Source organism: Pygocentrus nattereri, chromosome 10 (genome assembly GCF_015220715.1).
Source record: "Pygocentrus nattereri isolate fPygNat1 chromosome 10, fPygNat1.pri, whole genome shotgun sequence".
In the NCBI taxonomy this organism is placed as follows: Eukaryota; Metazoa; Chordata; class Actinopteri; order Characiformes; family Serrasalmidae; genus Pygocentrus; species Pygocentrus nattereri.
In genome coordinates, this window is record NC_051220.1 from 43,933,753 (window position 1) to 43,942,233 (window position 8,481).

At 39.5% G+C, this 8,481-nt stretch overlaps 1 long non-coding RNA gene across 1 annotated transcript; it reads left to right on the plus strand.

The window, feature by feature from the left end:
• Positions 1-2,493: 2,493 nt before the first annotated feature.
• LOC108414276 lies at positions 2,494-5,846 on the plus strand. Its single transcript, XR_001856843.2, has 4 exons — positions 2,494-2,528; positions 3,424-3,574; positions 4,395-4,542; positions 4,970-5,846. It is a non-coding gene; the product is annotated as an uncharacterized LOC108414276 (long non-coding RNA).
• The last annotated feature ends 2,635 nt before the right edge of the window (positions 5,847-8,481 follow it).

Sequence of the window (8,481 nt, forward strand, 5' to 3'; positions counted from 1 at the left end):
AACGGCGTTGAATGCCATAGAGACGCTTCGTGTCAGTGTTTGGGTTTAGTACAGTAGGTTCTACACTGTAAAGGGACTCCAGGATCAGGTTTTTAGAGCTAAAGCTTCAGCAACGTGACATAAGCTTGTAATTTAAAGGGGAATTCCACCCGTTTTGCAGAATTCAGCATAACTCAGTGTGTGAGGTGTAAACAGGGATCCAGAATAATTTGGCGTGAAACGGTTCAGACGTCTTTACAGTGGTGGTGATGGGAACCAGGCGTCGCCATGACTACAACACAGATATAGACACTTTATTTACCATCCAGAACCTACACGAGTCTTCTGAGTTAATATGGAATGTTGATGATGGAAAATAGTGGAAAATCTGGAATAATGAGTTTTCTTTGGGGACTATTTTGCCGCACAGCGCCCTGCATGTCTCCCTCCACCATGAATGGGGTTGAAGTTCTCTAAACTCTCATAAAACAGCGTCTCAGTCATCAGGACCAGGACCATGAATTCAGGACCAGTTCATGTAGGAACTTTCTGCTTTTAGAGGGGGACGTCTGGTTCCTATCACCACCAATGGGAGCAGCTCTGAAGGACTCTGTTTACATCTTACCCACTTAATTATGCAGAGATTTTGAAAAATGGGTGGGGTGTCCCTTTTATGGTGAAGCCCAAGAGTAAGAGATTAGCCAAAACAAAGTGGTCAGTTCACGGGTTCTCCTTTTCAGAGAGCGTCTAGAGTGAAACGCGGCACTTAGGAAGACGTTCTGCGCCTGGATTTTCAGGGTGATGTTTTGAGGAAAGGTCACTGAAGGTCAGTCCTGGGAAGTGGATCGGAGTGAGATAGTGTGAGTGGACACGAAAGAGAGATTTGATCGCAAAGGAACATTGAATCAATGTTGATTTTGGGTTTTTTTGGTCGGTTTTGGTTGATGACCATAAATCAACTGTAAATCAACATTGTTATTGGGTTGAAGTCTTAACTGTGATTCAACATTGAAAAGAAGACATTGAATCAACATTTTGATTGGTTATGATCAACAACGCAACACAATTACTTGACCTATATTGTATGTAAAATGTGTAAACATATGTACACATATATAAATTATATATTTAAAATATATATAAAATTTGAATTTGAGCAAGCAACAGAAAATTAAATAAAATATGTGAAAAGACTGGGGCAAAAGTTTCCCCTTCCTTTTCTTCAGGTTCAGGAAGAGATCCAGGACACCGTCTCATCAGGACCATAGGTTTTTAGAATTAAGGAAAGACATACCGCCGTCTACTTGCATTGTGCAAGACACCGCATTTACACATATATAAAAGCCTATTTTTGCCATGTAAAATATAAAAAAAATCTATTTGTTTTGATTATGAAGTGAATTTTTATGTCATTATTTAGAGATATTCTCATTATTTAAGTTATTATTTTGAGTCAATATGAAAGGTAACCATTAATTTTTTAGTGGTATAATAAATAATAAGATGAAAAATACTAAATGCTGGTGAGTCACGTCATCAGCCTCTGCGCATAAGCCCCTCCCCTTTGGAGCTGGCCTTCTGGAATTTTCCAGAGAACAGAGGCGCGCGCGCCGTGACAGGTGGGTAACGGTTGTTTGGGCTGGCTTGCTTTCTTTTCTTTAGTAATTTTAGTCATTTCAAGTTTAAAAGAATAATTAATATGAATTGTTTCTTTAGCCTTAGTTTACCAGTGTCGAAAAGCAGACGTTAAACATTAGTTTGACGCTTGAATAGCCTCAGTTTAGCTGCGAGCTAGCGAGCTAGCTCTAATGTCATTTCTTCTTACCTGCTTCAGAGACTTGAGGCTAACTAGCTGTTAGCTCGCTAGCTACACAACTCTGTTCACTGTATGATAGTTTGAGAATGGAGTCACATACAAATAACCATCTGTAAAACCTGCCGATGGTGTATTTTGTTTGAAAATCGTCCGATGCCGATCTTTCCATCTCTAATTAAATCCAGTGTCTCATTTGCAGGGTAAATAACTAAAAATAATCTAAAAAACAAAAAAATAATCTCAGTACATTTGAATATCATCAAAAATGTCTATATCTAATATGTGTTATGCCAAACTTAAACACTGGTTTATTGGAATTTATACAAGTATATCGTGTGTGTGTGTGTGTGTGTGTGTGTGTGTGTGTGTGTATATATATATATATATATATATATATATATATATATATATATATATATATATATATATATATATATATATATATGTGTATGTGTGTGTGTGTGTGTGTGTATATATATATATATATATATATATATATATATATATATATATGTGTGTGTGTGTGTGTGTGTGTGTGTGTGTGTGTGTGTGTGTGTGTGTGTGTGTGTGTATGTATGTATGTATGTATGTATGTATGTATATATATATATATATATATATATATATATATATATATATATATATATCTACTTGACTAAAACTAACTTTTATTACTATTTTTTTTTTTTTGTAACCCAGGTGGTGAAAAGAAGAAGCACAGTAAGATTCACAGGTTTGTGTCGAACAGAGGTCAGTCTCACTTTTGAAGTGAATGGTGTTGTTGCCGTGGAAAATAAATCTATATTGTCCAATGGTTCCCATGGAAAACAAAAAAGAAGCATAAGGTGTGTGTGTGTGTGTGTGTGTGTGTGTGTGTGTACAGGCATGTGCGTTTGTGTATCTACTCAGACACCTACATGATGAGGTGTAAGAAAGGAGAGCAGATATGTGCTTGAGCTCTGTTTTATATACTAACTATAGTGTGTTAGATTCATTTCCAATAACGGGTCATTTTTGACCGGGATCACTGTGAGTGTTCCAAAGTTTAATAAAACATGCAAATTTTTAGAAAAATATTTCAGATTTGTTTTACATGTTCAAATACCATGTGTGAACAAAGTCATGGAAGCTCAAAACAAACAGATGAAATTTAATCCACTTTTTAAAGAGGAAACTTGTTAATCGGCCAAGTTTGACCGGGAACACAATAGGTGGGTTAAATATGTAAGGCTTGGATGCAACTGCCATTGGTTATGGAAAAACATGCCATGAAGCTCTCTACGCACTGTTCCTGAGATAATCTGAAGGTTGGTGAGAGCGAGAAATCTTGCTTGTTTGTGGGTGACCAAATACTTATTTTCCACCATAATTTGCAAATAAATTCTTTAAAAATCCTACAGTGTTACCTGGATTTTTCTCATTTTGTCTCTCATGGTTGAAGTTACCCATGTTGAAAATTACAGACCTCTCTCATTTTTCCAAGTAGGAAAACTTACACAATCAGTGGCCAACTAAATACTTTTTGGCCCCACTGTATGTGTGTTATTTTTACTAAATGTGTACCACATATAATTCTAAGCAGAACTAATTGAAACCAATTTTAATTTTAAATTTTGATTTTGTCCAAGTTTGCTGCTGTGGGTGGTGGAACACCAGAGACAACAATACGCCGCATTTTGCAGTCATCGTTGACAAACGAATTGGCTTGTCAATTTAATTGGGCTGGGAAAGGATGTAAAAGGCCATTCAAAGACACCATCTTGAAAGACTGCATATTTGGTAGGTCTTTACAGGTGTTATCTCTTATTTCCACAGTTTTCCACTTAACCCTTGGTGGCCAAGAATAGCAGGTTGCAGGCAGGGACATCTTTAGGCTGCAACGTGCCCAAGGCCAAAAACAATTCAGCGCCCCTTTGTCGTCCCGACCTTTTGCACCTGCACTTTTCAGTCTAAAGTAAAAAACAAGCCAACAATTGTTGAGTTCGGTTCTATTCGGGAGTTCAGAACTGCAGAACACTAAACAAATTTACACAGTACAGTAAATGTCAATTTCTCACAGACAGACAGACACAATCAGTAAATAATTACTATTATTGTTGCTGATAAGCTGATTAGTATCTAAGTCATTCTCATTAACTGTCTATAGCCGTAGTCAGTACTGCTCAGTCAGTAGTCTATAGAACTGGCATTCTGTGCTTTCTAGCTGGCATAATCATCGATTACATCATCAAACTCCAGACTGTCAACAATGTTATTTTCAATGCAAAGTAGAGAGAGTGCATTCATTCGAGTTTGAACCGTTGTGGTGCGTACAGACATGAGAGAATGTTTAATGGATTGTTCGCTCAAGCTGAGAAAAAAATTCAAGAACAGAACAGTGAGCAGTAAAACCCTTTACCTTCCACACCCCGTGTGAGCCATCAACTCTTGTGGCATTCATATAAAATATAACTAAAGATGAGGATATTGGTGTGTTAAACTACAGGAAATGTACTGGTATTACTGGTTATTTTGCAGTGAACCATTTGCTGTTTGAATGAATTGCTAAGAGACTGTGAACGTAACCTGAAAGTGTTATTTTTTTATTTTCTGCTTTTAGCTACAGCCTGCCAACAACGTAAAGGATTGACCTTGCTGACCTTTTCAGATGTTGTCATGAAGTGGCTGCGCTATGCACCCGAAAGAGAAGGTGGCATTCCCAGGAAGAAAAATTGAAACGCTGCTCGTCACATGATGAACGTCTGAAGGTTTCTTTTTTCTGTTTTCATCTGAAATTCTGAACCACACCACATGAAGGTTGTTTTCTTGTGTTTTATAATAATTTTTGGTTTGGTTAGTAAAATAAAGGTGAAACTCAACTCAATTGTGTTTTGAGTTTTACTTTGTGGAGGAGAGGATATTTTTATATATTAAATTGTTTTATGGCTTGAATCAACATTGAATCACCTAAAAAAAAAAAAACATGTAATCAATTTTACTGCATTTAACTTTCGATTGAAAGAGTTGATTTTGTGTTTGCCTCGGTTGTTTATTCAACATTTATTCAATGTTGGACAGAACATGCAGTTTCAATGCTGAATCAACATCAGAAATCAATGTTGATTCAATGATAATGACTGATGTTGATTCAATATTGAATCAGTGTCATTTTGCTATCTGTCTCCTGTTTTCCAGGTACCCGGGTTTTAGACATTGCCAAGCGCCTCCCCTCAGCCCTCCGCAGACGCGACGCCTTCGGGACCGTGGTTATCCACGTCAGGACCAACGACATCTCCGACCGGCGCAGCGAGGTCCTGAAGGAGCACTACCAGACGCTACTGGACACCGCCAGGAAGAAGACGGACGCCAGGATCGTCATCTCCGGCCCTCTTCCCACCTACCGGCGGGGATCCGAGCGGTTCAGCAGGCTCTTCGCGCTGCAGTCCTGGCTCCGCGGCTGGTGCACCTGCAACGGTTTGGGCTACGTGGACAACTGGTCCTCGTTTTGGGAGCAGCCAGCGCTCTACCGGAGGGATGGGCTTCACCCTAGTCCTCTGGGGTCCGTCGTCCTCTCATGGAACATCGAGAGGGCCATCCGCTGACTTCAAAGCGGCCACGTAAGTAGCGGCAAAAATAGAAACGTTACTGCTCATCATGCTAGTGTTACTGCTAGAAATAAGCCGATTGCTAGCACTTCTACAAATGCTTATTGTGTAAATACAATTGAGACCGTGTCTGTTCCCCGAATAAAACAACACATCAAAAAGCCTCGAAGCGTTTGCCTTAGTAACCTCATTCATATCAGACCAGTTACACCAGTTTACAACGACCGCACCTTTGGTCTAAAACTAGGCCTGCTTAACATTAGATCCCTGGCATCTAAAGCCATTATTGCAAATGAAATTATTACAGATCATGGTTTTGATGCTCTGTGCCTCACAGAAACGTGGATTGGACCCGATGAGCCCCCGTTTAAGCGGTCGGGGTGGAGGTATAGCAACCATCCATACTAAAGCTTTAGGCGTGAACCAGAAAGCAGGACCTACATTTTCTTCTTTTGAAGTTCTTGTACTTAATATACTTGAGCAAGGAACAAATAAACATTTATTTTTACTAATCACAATTTACAGGCCACCTGGTCCGTATTCTCAGTTCTTACAGGAATTCTCTGAGTTTCTATCAAGCCTAATAACGTTTTCAAGTAAAATATTAATTGTCGGAGATTTTAATATCCACATCGACAACCCTCACGACACACTAAGTAAGGCATTCATATCTATCATAGACTCCATGGGATTCACCCAAATTATAAAAGGGCCCACACACCACCTCAACCACACTCTAGACTTAATACTGACCTTTGGTGTGGACATAGCTAACTTAGCCATTCTCCCCCAGAGCACAGCCGTCTCAGACCATCACTTAATCTCATACAAAATCCAGTTTAGTGGTAATACGCGCTCATCACCATGTTATCAGGTTAAGAGGACCATAACTTCCTCCACAGCTGGCAGCTTTATCAGAAACCTCCCGCAGTTATCAACTTCAGTCAGCTGTCCATCCGATCCTACTGAGTTAGATACTATGACCAAATTCTTAGAGGATACTCTTCGATCTACGTTAGACAGTGTAGCTCCATTAAAAAGTAAGATAGTACGGCAGAAAAAACTCGCCCCGTGGTGTAACGATCACACTCGAGCTTTAAAACAGACGGCCAGACAACTAGAGCGACTGGCGTCTGACTAAACTAGAAGTGTTCCAGTCCGCCTGGAAGGAGAACCTTATAGACTATAGAAGAGCTCTTACTGCAGCTCAGCCTGTCCCTCCTCTCATAGACAACAATAAGAACAGTCCCAGACTGCTATTTAGCACAATTTCTAAACTAACAGAGAACAAAAGAGTCACTGAACCCCAGATGCCATCAGCCTATAGCAGCAATGATTTTATGAATTTCTTTAGTGATTAAAATCGAAAAAATTAGACAGAAAATTCTGAACACACAGTTAAATTCCACAAACATGCTGGCTTATAATTCCAGTCTAGACCCTGGGAATATTAGAGTCACTGCAGAGGCTGGAATCGTTTACATTACTCCAAGAAAATGAACTAGTTAAAATAGTTTCTTCTGCAAAACCATCGACCTGTATTCTGGACCCAATTCCTACAGGTCTACTCAAGGAAATCTTACCAGAAATAACTAAGCCTATTCTGTCAATAATAAACTCCTCTCTTAGCCTCGGATACATCCCAAAAACTCTTAAACTTGCAGTAATTAGACCGTTGATTAAGAAAGCTAACCTCGATCCCTGTGAACTATCAAATTATAGACCCATCTCAAATCTCCCCTTCATATCGAAGATCCTGGAAAAAGTGGTAACCAAACAATTAAGCTCTTATTTGCATAGGAATAATCTACATGAAAAAGTTCAGTCTGGTTTTAGGCCACATCACAGTACAGAAACAGCATTAGTAAAAATTATAAATGATCTTCTATTATTCACGGACCAAGGAAATGTGTCGTCGTTAGTCCTCCTTGACCTTAGTGCAGCATTCGACACAATAGACCACTCTATCCTACTAGATAGACTAGAAAACCATGTAGGGGTAACAGGAACAGCTCTTTCCTGGTTCAGGTCCTGCCTCACTGATCTGTCAGTTCGTTAATGTAAAGGGCGAATCATCTGTTCGTGCAAAAGTAATGTATGGTGTTCCACAAGGCTCTGTTTTAGGACCTATATTATTCAAAATATATATGCTACCATTAGGCACCATTATCAGTAAACACGGCATAAATTTCCACTGCTATGCCGATGACACCCAGTTATATATATCAAGCAAACCGGATGACAAAATCAAACTTGGCAAGATTGAGGACTGTATAAAAGACATAAAAGATTGGATGTAAAGCAATTTTCTGCTACTTAACTCAGATAAAACAGAGGTCCTGCTTCTTGGTTCAAAATTAGCCAGAAACAAACTGTCTAACTCAACACTAAAACTTAACAATCTCTCAGTTTCATCAAGCCTATCTGTTAAAAGTCTTGGTGTCATGATAGACGCTGATCTGTCCTTCGACACACATATATCTAATATCACTAGAACAGCCGTCCTGTATCTCCGCAATATCGCTAAATTAAGAAATGCATGATCTCTACAGGACGCAGAAAAGCTAGTTCATGCTTTTATTACTTCAAGGCTAGATTATTGTAATGCCCTGCTGTCTGGACGTCCCAGCAAAAGCCTTAACAAGCTTCAGCTGGTCCAGAACGCTGCAGCCAGAGTCTCACAAGAACCAGAAAGTTCGACCAGGTCAGTCCAGTTTTATCAGCCCTGCACTGGTTACCAGTTAAATTCCACACTGATTATAAAATCCTATTACTGACCTATAAAGCTCTAAACGGACTCGCCCCTCAGTACCTGAGTGACCTTCTCTCCCATTATGAACCATCACGCCTACTTAGATCACAAGGTGCTGCTCACTACTGGTACCTAGAATTAATAAAGCTCCATCAGGGGGGAGAGCTTCTCATACAAAGCCCCCCAGCTCTGGAATAACCTTCCTGTTAATATTCGGGAATCAGACACAGCCTCAGTCTTTAAGTCTAGGCCAAAATCTTATTTGTACAGTCAAGCATTTGGTGATTAGTCTCCCTGTCACATCTGGACCTGCTGGAGTCTCTGCTGCTCTGTTTTACTGTAATCTGTGG